The following is a 14,058-nucleotide window of genomic DNA, read 5'->3' as shown; positions in this document are numbered from 1 at the left end:
AAAGCACACTGGTGTGGTGTGTTGGTGTCCAGTCTATAAATACAGTTTAATTTCCTGTATTATTGCAATCTTTGGGCTTGCAAAGAAAAGATCTTTCTTTATAAACCTGGAATGGCCCCAAGACATGGGCACCAAAGCCCCTATACTTGTAGATTTTAATTTCCCAAGAGGTAGAAAATACAGATTTTAGATGTGTGGTTTTGTCAGCTTTAGAATATTTCTCGTCTTTGTCTGATGTAATTATTCGTTGTGTTAGAGAAACACCTGCAGCGGGCTGACGCACCAGAAAAACGTGCCGCTTGAGTGATAAGGGTTGTTTCGGATGTCAGGCAAACCTTGTCAAGAGTTTACACGTGGCATGATAATGATAAGTACAATCTGTAATGAGTAACGAGTTCAACGGTGATTTACAAGAGCATGTTGGGTAGATTCTATGCAATGGTTAAAGTCCATCAACCCGTTAACTTCTATCATCAGTTTAGAAAATTGGTAGGTCATGCTTGTATAGACTCTGAACCTAATGGTTTGATTATGTAACTACTTTTTTTCATTATTACTGTCTTAATATGTTAGAGGATTTTTTAAAAAATTAGTCTTGGGAACAGAAGAGCAAGCCCAGATATTTTATTTTTCCATGCTTGACAAGCAATATTTCCAAAGTGTACATGGTGCTAATCACCCTATCAGCTGTCAGTTAAATACACAGACCACTTAACTGAGAACTGAATTCACACAAATGCATACTTTTCTAATTTGTTCGTAACTATTTTATGCTATATGGTTGAAGGAGTGGTTAAGACTACCTGGATCCAATCTCAACTCTGCGACTCACTAGCTTTTTACCTAGGTAAATTATTCCATAATTTTTCCAGTTCCCCCACTATAAAATGAGCATAAGAACAATAGCTATCCCCATGGGATTGTTGAAGTATTAAATGAGACAATGTATATAAAATACTAGGCACAGTGTCCAGCATATAATAATCACTTAGTAAATATTTGTTATTATTATTGTTCTTGACTTTAATATAAACTGTTTCTTTAATTATATAGCTTTTTAAATTTAAACGATTATGTTTTTGCCCAAAGCACATAGGTTGTACAAACTTCCATCTATCTTAGAACATGTAGGCCAGAGATTCTTGGCAATCTTTGATTGCACAACTAAGTTCTTACTCCATTTAGAATAAATAGAAATTTCATGAGCTCATGTAGGAAGAAATTGAAAAATTCAAAGTTAATATACGAAGACAAGTTTTTCTGCTCAACACATGATTTTGAAATATTTATACATTTAGGATTGTTCACAATACAAAGTGTAAGAACGCATGCAATTAAAATGTTACATTTAAATAGGAAGGAATTGCAGTCTATAGGGGGCAAAATGATTGAGCCAGTAACTTTAGCCAAGTTTTTCGTTTTTGTTTCTTTTAATCTTTATTTTTTCCCCCTCTTTAACAACTCCTGCCCCATTTGCACTCCTGACCTGGATCTCTGAAGGCAAGGCGTCTCCCCCCGCCACATGCTGGTGGCGTGCACCCGGGGCCTGGCACCCCCGGTGCACTCGGGGGGCCCGGCACACCCAGGGCCTGGACTGTGGATCCACCTGGGGTGCTAACTCTGGACCTTCTCTGGACCTTCTGTGTGTAAAGCAGACGTGCTAACCACTACACTATAGAGCCACCCCATCTTTTAATCTTTAATATTAAGGGGTACGTGTGTGTGTGTGTGTATGAAGGAGAGACTCTATACTGTAGATACATGTGCACAAGAGAACCTAACTTGAGGTTTCAAGTGTTCTTATTCAGCCTTATGACTTTGGGTAAGTCATGCACCTTCCGAGTCTGCTAGATTGGGCCCTAGATTATCTCTCAGATCTTTCTTTCCTCTTTCTTTCAGGCTGCTTCAACTACCATAGAAGTGGAATGAAAAAAAAAAGTGGAATTATTATGAGAAGGGCTATAAGTTGCCTGGACACTTCAAAGTTACATTTTTGAGTGGAAGGTCTAATATAAAATTAATGTAGAAATAAGAGTTTTCTTTTTCACCTACCTTGGCTTTGTGGTTAGGAATAGAGGTGATGACAAAATGAGTTGTGGGCAATGTTTTACAGATCAGCATCCCCATTGCCCTCCCTGGCCAGGCACTGGGCATTAGGTTTTGGGAAAAGGGTGCCAAAGATTTAAAGGATTTAGTAGTCAAGGAAACAGCAATGTGATCCTTGATCCTCAAGACTTATGAAATTTCATGTTTAAAACTGATATTTTTCAACTTTTAGAAATGTTTTTTCCTCTCAAAATTACCCCCAGAGACTTTTTCGCAGAAGCTATTAGACACACAAACTTTTGGTGGTTGAAATTCAATCATCTTTTCTTTCTAGTTTTCTCTTGTCAAGTGTATAGTAACGGGCTTTAAAGTAAAAAGAAAAGATTTCCTCTTTAACCTTACATATTAAAACTAAACTAAATCTTTTAAAATGGTAAACAGGATTTGTTTCTCTGGCTAGGTCAGTATGAGATTTCTGTTTTCCAAAATGTCATATGGTTCAACCCTGAATCCTGTTCTCATAGTATATTTCCTAAACTATTCCTCTGTTGTCAACATGAAACTTCTGAGGGTGTTAGAGATAAGGACCTGGTAGAAGTCTATTCTACTGAGGGTCAGACGAGGTCTTTTTCTTTTCCCCTGTAGTTTCCCTTACCAGGTCAGGAAAAAAACTCTTTGGGAAAATCTGGAAGTAAGAGTGAAACAATCAACAACCACTATGTTCACAAACACTGACATTTATTTGTTCCTGAGGGATGAGAAGTGTGTGTGTGAGTGTGTGTGTGCATGTGTGTGTGTGTGTGTTTGCTTTTACTTTAAGCCAGACTTAATAACAAACTTAAAATTAACTGAATTCTCTTAAAAAATGCCCAGTCACAATGTACTTTACTAAGAGGACAAAAACCTCCTATCAAAAGCCTTGTTCTACTAACTTAGTCTTGAATGTCAGCAACTCTATAGAAGTAATCTAAATTATAACCATTCTGGTTCTCCATGCCAGATCTAGATGCTTAAAGCTTTAGAAATATAGCTACTGTGTTCCCATATCTTCTGTAAAAGACATTTGTCCTATCCAGAAGGAAAGATCATTTTAAATTTTAACACCCATTTATAAAACTTTTGGACAGAAAAGCAAATTCCTAGAGTCCCAGTTGACTGAAAAGAAAATCTATTGTACAAGAAAAAGTCCTCCCAAGTTGAAAGAAAATTCAAACTTTAGCCACAAAATTGTGTCATGTTTCACATAGCCTATGTAAACTATCATCTAGAAGACATCGGGAAATCTGAGAGCTGTGACTAAATTGTTTTTTTTTTTATTTTGAAAAATGGTCTTAGGAAATTTAATGCACTAGATTTATAATGTTTACTCTATTTTGTTGTTTTTTTTGTTAATATAATATTCTGTTTTTGTAAGAAATTTAGAAAATCACAAAAGATACAACAAAAAAAATAAACTTCACATAACTATAAACCCACTGACATTTTGTTTTATTTCCTTCTAGTCTTTTCTCTATGCAGCAATACATATTTAAAGTAATGAGATTGGACTGCATACATAGGTTGCATACAAAATTGTATATCTTAGATTTCCACCCTTAGCATTTTTTTATCATTTAGGGACTTAATAATTCATTGCACTGTTTTACCAGTACTTTGTTTAACTTCATTTGCCTGGTGGTTTCAATATGCAGTGAATGATCTTTCCAGTGTTTTGGGTTCTCAGCTGCCTGACCCTTTTTCTTTAGTGGTATTGTCCTCCCCTTTTGCAGTCACCCACTCTCAAGGTCAGACGCTGCTAGACCATGTCATTCCCAGTCTCTCAGTGTCCTGTATCCCACAGTGACTAACATCTCCTCCCTTTCTGGATCACTCCTCTAGTATTCTGACTATAATTCTTTTACCCCACTGATACCTCCAATTCTACCATCTTTTCACTATCTCTTATTTCCTTCATGTCTTGGCTTTTTTTTACTCAGTGGAATTCCATCCATGACATTCACTCTCAATAGCGCATATCTTCAATTTCCTTGCACCTCTTCTGCTTTGTCCTGTTTGGTAAAACCACAGTGCCACTTAAATCCAACTCTTTACCTGCACCGTACTTGCACCTGAGTGACTTTCCATGGCTGGAGAGGAGCGCAACTGTGCTGATTGGTTTCACTTTAAATTCATCAGCATGAACTCAATGAACCTTAGCGGTTACAGCAACCATTCTACATCTCTCTAGTCCATTCACTTGCCTATTCGCTGACTATTTGATACCTTCTCTCTTCTCAAACCTCCAATATCTCCTCCCCTCATTTTTATCATCTTAGCTGATGATAGGTGTATCCTACTTTACTCAGAAAACTGAAGAGAACTTCTACTGACTCTTACAATCACATCTCCACACTCACATCTGCCTCCTCATATGCGTAGTCCTACCTGCTAACAAAGATGAAGTATCCATGCTCCCAGCAAAAGCCAGCACCTCACCTGTGTGCTAGATCCCATTCCTTCTCACTTGACTCCTTTAGTAATTATTCTTTCTCTCTCTTATTTTATCAAGGTATTTATTCTCTACTGGATCCTTTCCAGTAGCATACAAACATGCTATTATTCTTCCATCTTTCCCAAGAAGTTATTTCTCCATTTCTCTGGGTTCTTTGCAGCCAAATTTTTTGAAAGGGATGTCTCTATTTGCCATTTCTGATTCTTCTTCTTCCATCTTCTCCAATCAGATTTTTGCCTTAAGTATAGGTTCCTAACATATCTTCATTTGGTTGTCTCAAATTAAACATGTCAAATACTGAACTTCTGATAATGGCCCTGCATTTGCGCCCCCTGCAGCAGTCCCCATCTCAGTTGATGGCAACACCTCCTTCTGGGGCTCAGGCTACCCCTTTGGCATCATCTTTGACTCAGCTTTTACTTACTCCCAAAATCCAATTCATCAGGACATTTTTTACCCTGCCTTCATCACATATCCAAAACTTCACCATTTCTCAATACCACTTCTGCTACCACCTTGGTATGCACCACCATTACCAGCTTCTTAACCTCTGTTCCTGTTTCCATCCTTGTTCCTTCTCAGCAGAGCAGCCAGAGTGACCCTTTTAAGTTTAAATCTGATGAGATTACATCTCTGCTCAGAATTTTCTAATGGCTCACCAGTTTACTCAGAATAAAAGCCAAAGTCTTTACAATGTTTTCCAACCCAAATTCCCTGTCTGGGCCTTCTCCTTCTCATCTCCTTGAATACACTCCACTCTAGCCACGTTGGTCTCCTTGTTGTCACTCAAACATGCCAGGCAAACTCTCACCTCAGGGCCTTTGCACTGGCTGTTACTTTTAGCCTGAGAAGCTCCTTTCCTCTTTATATGAATGTTACCTTCTCAATAAAGCCTGCTCTGTTCACCCTACTTTACATTGTACCCCCAAAATCTCCCATTCTCTTGATCCTCTTTACTGTGTTTTCTCATTCTTTTTCCCCCCATTCCATGTGGGAAAGCTTCCCGTATTACTTGGAAAACTTCAAACAGGCTACGTAATTTGCTTATTTATTGTGTTTGTGTTTATTATCAGCATTTCTATCTAAAACGTAAGTTTTCACTGTGTCAGGGTCTTCATTTTGTTCACTGATATACCAAGTACTAAGGAAAACGTCTGGCACATAGTAAGTGTTCAATAAATATTTGTTCAGAAACTAATAAGCCTATTCATATAGAAGAGATAAACATTTTAAAGGCATATTAATCTTACTTCAGTCAATACTTATTTTGAAAGCTTGTTTTCTGAATTCAAGTGTAATTTCTATGTTGGTTTGGAACACCTTACATGAAACTTCACCTTTCCTTTCTTTGGAGATGATGACTCAAAATGTTTTGATGATGGATAAAATGAGAAAGGATAGCCAGACATACTAAAAAGTAAAATGAAGAATTATGACAACCATCTGGATACTTCAGCTACATGAACTCCTGTGGTGAACCCCTGTCATCCGGTGGAATATATAGCTCCCAGAAGAAACACTTTAATTTGTGAATTGGAGCATGGAGGGTGGTGGGTTGGAATGGGCATGGTAGGGGGTTGGCCGTGAAAAAAAGAAGAAAGTGAAATGGAAGGAAAATAGATGTGTTCGAAAGGGCATCAAGTACCTAACCCCTGAAAGTGACCAAGACTATAGTTACATGTTGAAAATGCCTGTGTTTTTCTGAGAAAATTTGATGTGCACTTAACTATACAACCTAGAGAGGATGACATTCCTCTTTTTCTCAGATCTGAAATATTTTGTTTGTTTTTAACTTATACTGAGAATCTAACTCTAAGAAGTGTGCTCAAACTTCTCCCCACCCCATGTTCCAGAGCCTGAGCTCAGGCTACTACTAATCTGTTGAGAAAAACAGATTGAAAAGGATTTAGAGAGATCTTTTTCAAGTATGAAAGCATTCAAATCCAGTCAGGGATGCAGGAGGGACAATCACTGAACAAATAACCGCGTTAGTTAAAGATAACTCAGAAACAGGGCTTGACCTAGCCAGGGAGGACTTCGCTAAAGAAAGTGGGTTCCTGCAGAAGAGGGAGCGAAACTGTCTCACAGGAAACCAGTCGTGTGCGTGTACACCATTCTGCAGACATGTAAAATCATTTTCTCCTGATCTGCTTTAATCAGGGTTTCTTATTCATTTCTTTTCCAGTTGATTTCCTGTGTTGAGAAAAATTACTTTATCATTTCATGGTGAGGGTGCAGGTAGGATGGGGCAGGATTGCAGGGTGGGGGAACTAAGCAGAGTAACCAATCTCTTTAATGTTGTTACGTTTCATTTGTTTGGGGGAAATAAAGGAAAGTAAAAGAAGTGTTTTACCAAGGCCCAACAAGGATGCTCGGGCCCCAGTCAGGGGAGCAGAGTACAGGTGTGTTAGGAGAATAGAGAAAACTGCCAGGTGAGAGGTGTAGAGATTGCTAGGATGTGAGTATGTTGGGAGAAACACTGACATTTTTCTATAGAATGGTCAGACAATGCTTTGTTGAGAAGGTGACTTTTGAGCCAAGACCTTAAAGGAGTGAGGCCTTAAGTCATGAGAAGGAAGAGCATTCCAAGTAGAGGGAATAGTAAAAAGAGCTTGGAATGGAAACATGCAGAGTCAATTTGAAGACCATCGTGGATATTGTGTTGCTGGAGTTGAGTGACTCTGCTTTACTTCTCTCTATAACACTCATCACCATCTGACATGCGATATGTTTTCTTATTGATTTGTTTATTGTTCATATCCCTAGCATCTAGAGTAGTGCCTGGTACATAACAGGCACCTGGGTAAGTGCTGTGCTTTGCTACCCAGATTTCCCTTTTGGAATGAAGACTACTAGGAATACTGCCAAAGATAGTTCTCACCAACAGCCAAGAAAATTGCGCAAGGCCACCCTTCCTTCCATTTGCAAAGATCGATCAATGCAAGGGTATAAAGGCCTGGATGTCATGACCCAACTTGAGACAACCCTGAAAGACCACCCAGGTTTCAGAACATGGGTTGGCTGAAGCCTTCTTTGAGACTATATCAGAACTCAACATTTTTCCTGCCCAATTCTGCCTCTGTTCCCTCTTTTCCACAGGGGTTGATTTCAAGGGCACTACCTATTGACGCGCTGCACACTAAGCTCTGTCTCATAGTCTGCTTCCCAGGGAACCCAACCTGAGATGGTGTCAGGAGTGGCAATGAGAAAATAGATGCTTGAATGAAATTTTAGAGGAGAACCACCTGCTGAATGGTAGGCAATGAGGACTCTAACAGTGGTGGTGTGTGGTTTGTCTTTCACACTAGGGAGTAGTGCACTGTTAAGACTTTTATTGGTGGTAAACCAAGATGGTATACTAGTGAAAATAAATGTATTAGTGGTACAAAATATAGGTATTAGAGAAGTATAGGAGAAGTAGATTCTATAAGGACTTTGGAATTGGGCAGTGGCTATTAATAAACTCAGTTGACACTCTGGGAAATTTATTTAATTTTTTAATGCTGTGGGTAATTATTCAACAATTAAAAGTCAAGTTTAAAAACCAAGGGCCCTCCTCGATAGCATATAATATGTCTCCCATTTCCTGCAGTGGGAAAGGATATAAAGCTAAGGAACAGGCCTAAGACTTAATTGAAAGAGAAGAAAAACCAAATATACTAACTTCTCAATTGAGGGTGGTCTTCTATCTCAAAGTCAGGGCCTTCATTGTTAGAGAACAGACTCTGACATGTGGGATGGGACTTCCAGGCTAAAGTACCTAAAAATCTTGAATCCTTGGCTACAGTGGTATTCTGGCAGATTTCTAACACCTTGGCTATCCAATGTATTTATTGGACACACTTTTAAGTTTATTCCACATTATTATTATTGTTGTTGTTGTTGTTGTTGTTATTATTATTATTATTATTATTTTCTCCATCACTTTCTTTGTTTGGACAATCAAGAAAACAGTAAATCAAGCCTTGATTTTTAGTGTTCTCTAATTTCCACGGGACAATACTCCCACCATGGCCAGTTTCAGCATGACATCAATGAGCAAGGAGTTGAGGAAGTTTGCCAATATCACCCTATTATATGTTTCCTCCCTAAAGATACAAGATGTAAATTACCTTAGAGTATAAATAGTAGCAAGATGTAGTAAAATCACCAGAAAATGATGAGTTTTGAGTATTTATGTTTCGTTTTTAATTTAATTGTAAATTTATATAATTTTATTTATAATAATGGGTGTTTTTACAACTGGTCCACAAAATTCCTGAAAATTGAAAAATTGGCTCTTGAGAGCAAGAGCAAACTATCTCTTCTACAATAAATTCAATCCTCTGATTGAATTGCAATCAGAGGATCGTGTGAAATCAAGTCTTCGAAATTTACCAAAATCTAACACATTGAGATTATGCATTTTCTTTACATATTCAATGAATCTATTAATGAGAATGATAGATTATAAATTAAGTAATACCTTAGATCGGGGTCCCCAACCCCCCGGCCTCAGACCAGTACTGATGGGTCCGTGGCCTGTCGGAAACCTGGCCGCACAGCAGGAAGTGAGCGCCAGCAAGGGAAGCCTCATGTGCATTTGCAGCCTCTCCCCAGCACTAGCATCACCACCTCAGCTCCACCTTAGATTATCAGGCATTAGATTCTCCTAGGAGCACTGGTCCCTGCTGCCAAAAAGGCTGGGGACTTCTGTGTAGACTACCATTTTTCCAACTTTAGTTTAAAAATAATTTAGTTTTAAACTAGACATAATAGTTTAGAAGATGTCATCTCTTAACACATGTACAAGTCACTTCGATTCCCTTAAACAAAAGAACACAACCATTATTCTCCTTTCACTTAAATATTGCTAACAAATGATGCCTTCTCAGCAAAAGAATTACTACAGTTAGTTAGAGATTATTTTATAATGTGACAAAAGATTGCAATATAAAATTTGTTCCAATTAACATTCTTAAACTGTTTGCCTGCTGGAAGAAATTTTTTTCCTTTTTTTGTTTAAGTATTATGTATTTTCTCTTAACATGTTTTAGTTTAAACCTCCTGTTTTAGCTTAATAGAGTTGGCCCTAAATAGAGTGGGATGGAGCCAGGAAATTTGATATAGGACAGAAACTAGGATGGCCATATCCTCAGGTTGCAAAAATAAATCTGAAACAATGAAAACATTAGGGTTATTTATTATTGTCCTATGTTTTATTTGAGTATTTTTTCACTGACCTATAGAATTATGGAATCGCTTAACCATTCATTCATTACTTCAATGAATATTTATAGAATGCTTACTTTGTGCAATGTACTATGCTATAGCTACAGAAAACGGTTAAAATCTGTTGCCTAGTGTTGACCTACATAAAGAGGTAAACTGAAGCAAGCTCAAGTTACCAGAAATAGAGTTTATTCAGGAAAATCAGAGGAATTGCAATTCTTGAAACGGAATCTATAGCAAATTACAGGAGTAAATGTTTGGGGCGGCAGTATCTATGGGCAAGAAGGGCAAAGACACAATAAATTTGTTTGCTTGAGGTTGGGGAGAGATGCTAGGCAGATGTTCATTCATCAGGAGCTAAGTTCCAGTTTTCTGTGTCAGACATTCACAGGGAAATCAGTCTCTCGCTTCTTAAGTTGTATCTTCCTGAGGGAGCATGCATAAGAGTCTTCATTTCATATCCCCAGCTCCATTTTAGGTAGAAATCCCTTCACACTAAAAATAATGTCTAGTGTCTGCTTTATGGCTTCATAATACCGATCTTTCAGTTCAGTACAACAGGGCAAGGGCAAAAGTCTACTCAACCTGCTGACCATTTTCTTCTTTACAAGGGTGATTAACACCTCCACTTTGGATTGAAGCTCTCTGGCAGTCTGTAGTCCTACAGTAGCTGGATGAGAAGATTTGGCATACATCTTCACCACTAGGGTAAATTAACATTTCCAAAGAATTTTTTTAGGTTTCTCTCAGCCCTGGGGAGTCTTCAAGAAGTTATTCTGAATAGCAAGTTTAGAGAATAAAAGTGAAGGAGGGAAGGTCACTGCTGGAGCTGTTTTTCTCAGGTGAAAAGGTGATTTTGTCCAGTCCAAGCATGAGGTAAAAATCTGTGACGGAAAAGAGTAAACCAGATGGGATAGCTGGACAACTTTGTTTGTTTGTTTTTCCAGTGTTTTTTTCAGAGTTGATTTGACACCTCATACTACAGTTTTGTTCTTATTCCAGAGTTGCCCATCTGGAATATTTCTAAAACCCCTGGAGGAAAACTCGTTTCCTATGATCCACTCTCATTATTGCTCGCTTTTGGTCAGGTAAACAAACACTACAATCATTCAAAGAATAACTAGTCTATCCAATCTTCCAACTTTGCTCATGGGCCCGTCTTAAGTTCCCCAAACCCAGCTAATATCAAGCAATAACATTTAATAAACTCTACCAAAGAACTTGGGTATATCAAAATGTTATATTCTCTTGTTGGTTTCCACCTGTTCCTACATTATGAGGGCTGTCCATGCTCTGCTGTAAGCATGTCTTTTCCACATCTCTCAAATTACTCCTTTCTCTGATCTAATAAGAGGAACTCCAAATCCCAAATCTTTCTCTCAAGTTTCGAACACATTTCAATCAATATATTTATGGAGCTGTCAGGTGGATTGAATCATTAGACCCAATACTTCATCACTTTCTATATCCACATCCTTTGCCTTATTGTTTTGTGTTTTCTTCTGCTAAAGGCAAAGCATGCTTCCCTGCCCTTGTCTGGGCTCAGCCATGCGTTTTCCTTTGGCTGGTAGGATGTTAGCACCTGTGAGGCAAAAATCAGCTTAAAAAGTGCTTATGTGATTGGACTTGCCCTTTGATGTGCCTGTGCCATCACCATGAGAACGTGTCCTAAATAGCCTATTGGGACCAAAGAGATGAAAACCATGTGAGAAAGACTCAGATCTGCAGACCTGCACTGTGAAGCAAAACCAGCCAAGCTGACTCACAGATCTGTGAAAACACAATAACTCTTTTCTGTTACTGTGTTTTGAGGTTGTTTGTTATACACCATAATTTTGGCAAAAGCTAATTTATACCAGATATAACTCTTTCCATGGTGAAGTCAAATATTTATATCTTCATACAAAATAGTTTGGCAACTTCTTGTCCCGGTGTCCCCATGCCAGAGTAGCATTTGGGCTTTATCTTTGTATAATCAAATACATGTTAGAATGCTTTCCCAAATTAAAAAGGAAAGTCTTCTTATAAAGGTGAATTTCTCCTCTAAGTGTAGAGACAGAAAACCAAAAACTACTTTTAAATAGGCCACTTTTCCATCTCTGAAAAATAAATTAAAAGCCTGGCTGAGCACTATGTTACACATGAAAATCCAGATTTATCAAAAAGACAAATTAATGAGTGATTTGTTTTCTTTCTAAGGAAGTATTTCTCTATAAATGTGCCCTACGTTTTATAAAAGATATTCCTTGGAATAATGATTTTTTTAGTACACCTGTCTCCTGCCACTGGACTCTACATTCCCTAAGATAGGCAGGCAGGAGAGAGGGGTGGGGATGGTATCTTGTTCAATTCTATATCCCCAGCACCAATTCCAGTGCCTGGCTCATTATAACTGGTCAGTGATCGCTTGTTGAATTTCCTTATAATTAGATGAAGATCTTATAGTAATTCACATGAGTAGAAAAAACTGAGGACTGGGATGACCTTAGCGAAGGGTCAGAGAAGAAGTGGTGTTGGCGGTGAGCTGGAGAGCCTGGACAGGATTTGAGTTCACAGAGAAAGGATGGGAAAATATTTTAAGTAGGGAGTGAAAGGAACAGAATGTGAGGACTGGAAAGCACAAAGCTCATTCAGAACCACTTAAAACATAATTTACTTCACAAATATTTTCATGTATAATTTTAAAGAAACTTTTTTTATGAAAAAATGAAAGTAATCTATTTTTGAACTCAAAGACATACTAATACTAATAGAATATCTTTAGGGTATTGAAGAAAGTATTAGTACAGTGTAGCTATTTTCTTTTCATTAGTATTTTGAAAACTGGTAAATAGACAAGTTCCAACTCCAATTCTATTTCTACTTTAATCCTGTTGCCCCCAATTCCCCTAAAAATTCCACTGAGATTTGCTTTGATCTGCATCAACATTCTGTATGTCATTATTCCTCATTTCTCAGACTTATCTTGAGGCATATTTGAATGAAATGGGTTTAATATATTCCATCTACCATTTGTCTTTAGGCTCTGGTACATTGGTCTGCATGTAGCAGATATGCAAAATAGTTGCCATTATTTTTTATTAATATCTATATTATTAGTAATAACTAATCACATTGATTCATTATGCGATTTGCTCTATGTGGTAGGTACCAAATTTAAGTCTATTTTTTAGTTGAGAAAACTAAGGCATAGAGCGATTAAACGATTTAGAGATGAAGTACCAAAGCATGCTGGGAGTAAATGGCAGCACCTGTGGCTCAAGTTCACAGATGCCTAACACCGACACCAAGCTATTTTGAATCAAACTGATATACATGGTTTAAAAAACGATTTAGAAACTACTATATGTCCGCCACACATTCTACTTCAGTCCATGGCCAAATATCATTGCAATACAAATTGATGTGTTATATATTGTATAAATTTGTGTGTGTAAATGTATATGTAAAGGGTGATTTGTCTTTCTCACTTCCTGGTGACAAAACTTGCAGAATTGTTTCAGTGACACATGAATTGCACATATATTTTTCTCATTTTGTGGACCCTGGAATGTTTATTTATCCCTCTTCAGCTTGGGAGTTACAGTGCGCTCAGAGCTAGCAAGAGCGAACTTGCTGCTGCCGCCTTAGAGTCAGTGCTTAAAGAATTTATAAAAAACTGAAATTCCCACCTTTATTCAAGCTTTTCAGAAAATCTTTCCATAGCCCTTTGTACCTGAAAATGCATTATACATTGTTTAAAGCACTGTGGGAAACAGTTTAACATTTTTTCGGTTGCACATAAAATCACCTTATGAGATGCCAAATGAAAACTGGAAAAGCTAAATGAATGGAGATGCCTCCTTCAAAACCTCCTATATAAAATGGAGCTTCCACATTCCATGCTTAAATAGCTAAACTGGTTACTTTATCTCTTCATTTATTACTAACTAGAAATGAGAAATTCTTTAGGACATGCTCATTAGTTAAAGTGAGACATAACAAGTGCTCACTAGTAGAAATGAAATAATGAATATACCTCCACAGCTGTTCTGATACAGGAAGGGTTGACAGCTAAAATGGAGTTCTGCTGAAGGAAAAATTTTGTATGCTATTAAAATTAAATTTGTATCAATCCAAACTAGGTTATTTTAAATTAAAATGTTAATTGTAACTTCCAGGACAATCATTAAGATAACTCCCCAAACATAGTAAAATTAACAACACTGGTACACTAGAAAATATTTAACACAAAACAAGGCAGTAATGGATGAATCGGGAATAAAAAAGATAAGACATAAAAAGTAAATAGAAAATCCTACTTTGTCAGT

The sequence above is a fragment of the Pteropus medius genome, unplaced genomic scaffold (assembly GCF_902729225.1).
Source record: "Pteropus medius unplaced genomic scaffold, Ma_sr-lr_union100, whole genome shotgun sequence".
Classification (NCBI taxonomy): domain Eukaryota; kingdom Metazoa; phylum Chordata; class Mammalia; order Chiroptera; family Pteropodidae; genus Pteropus; species Pteropus medius.
This window is presented reverse-complemented; position numbering follows the sequence as displayed.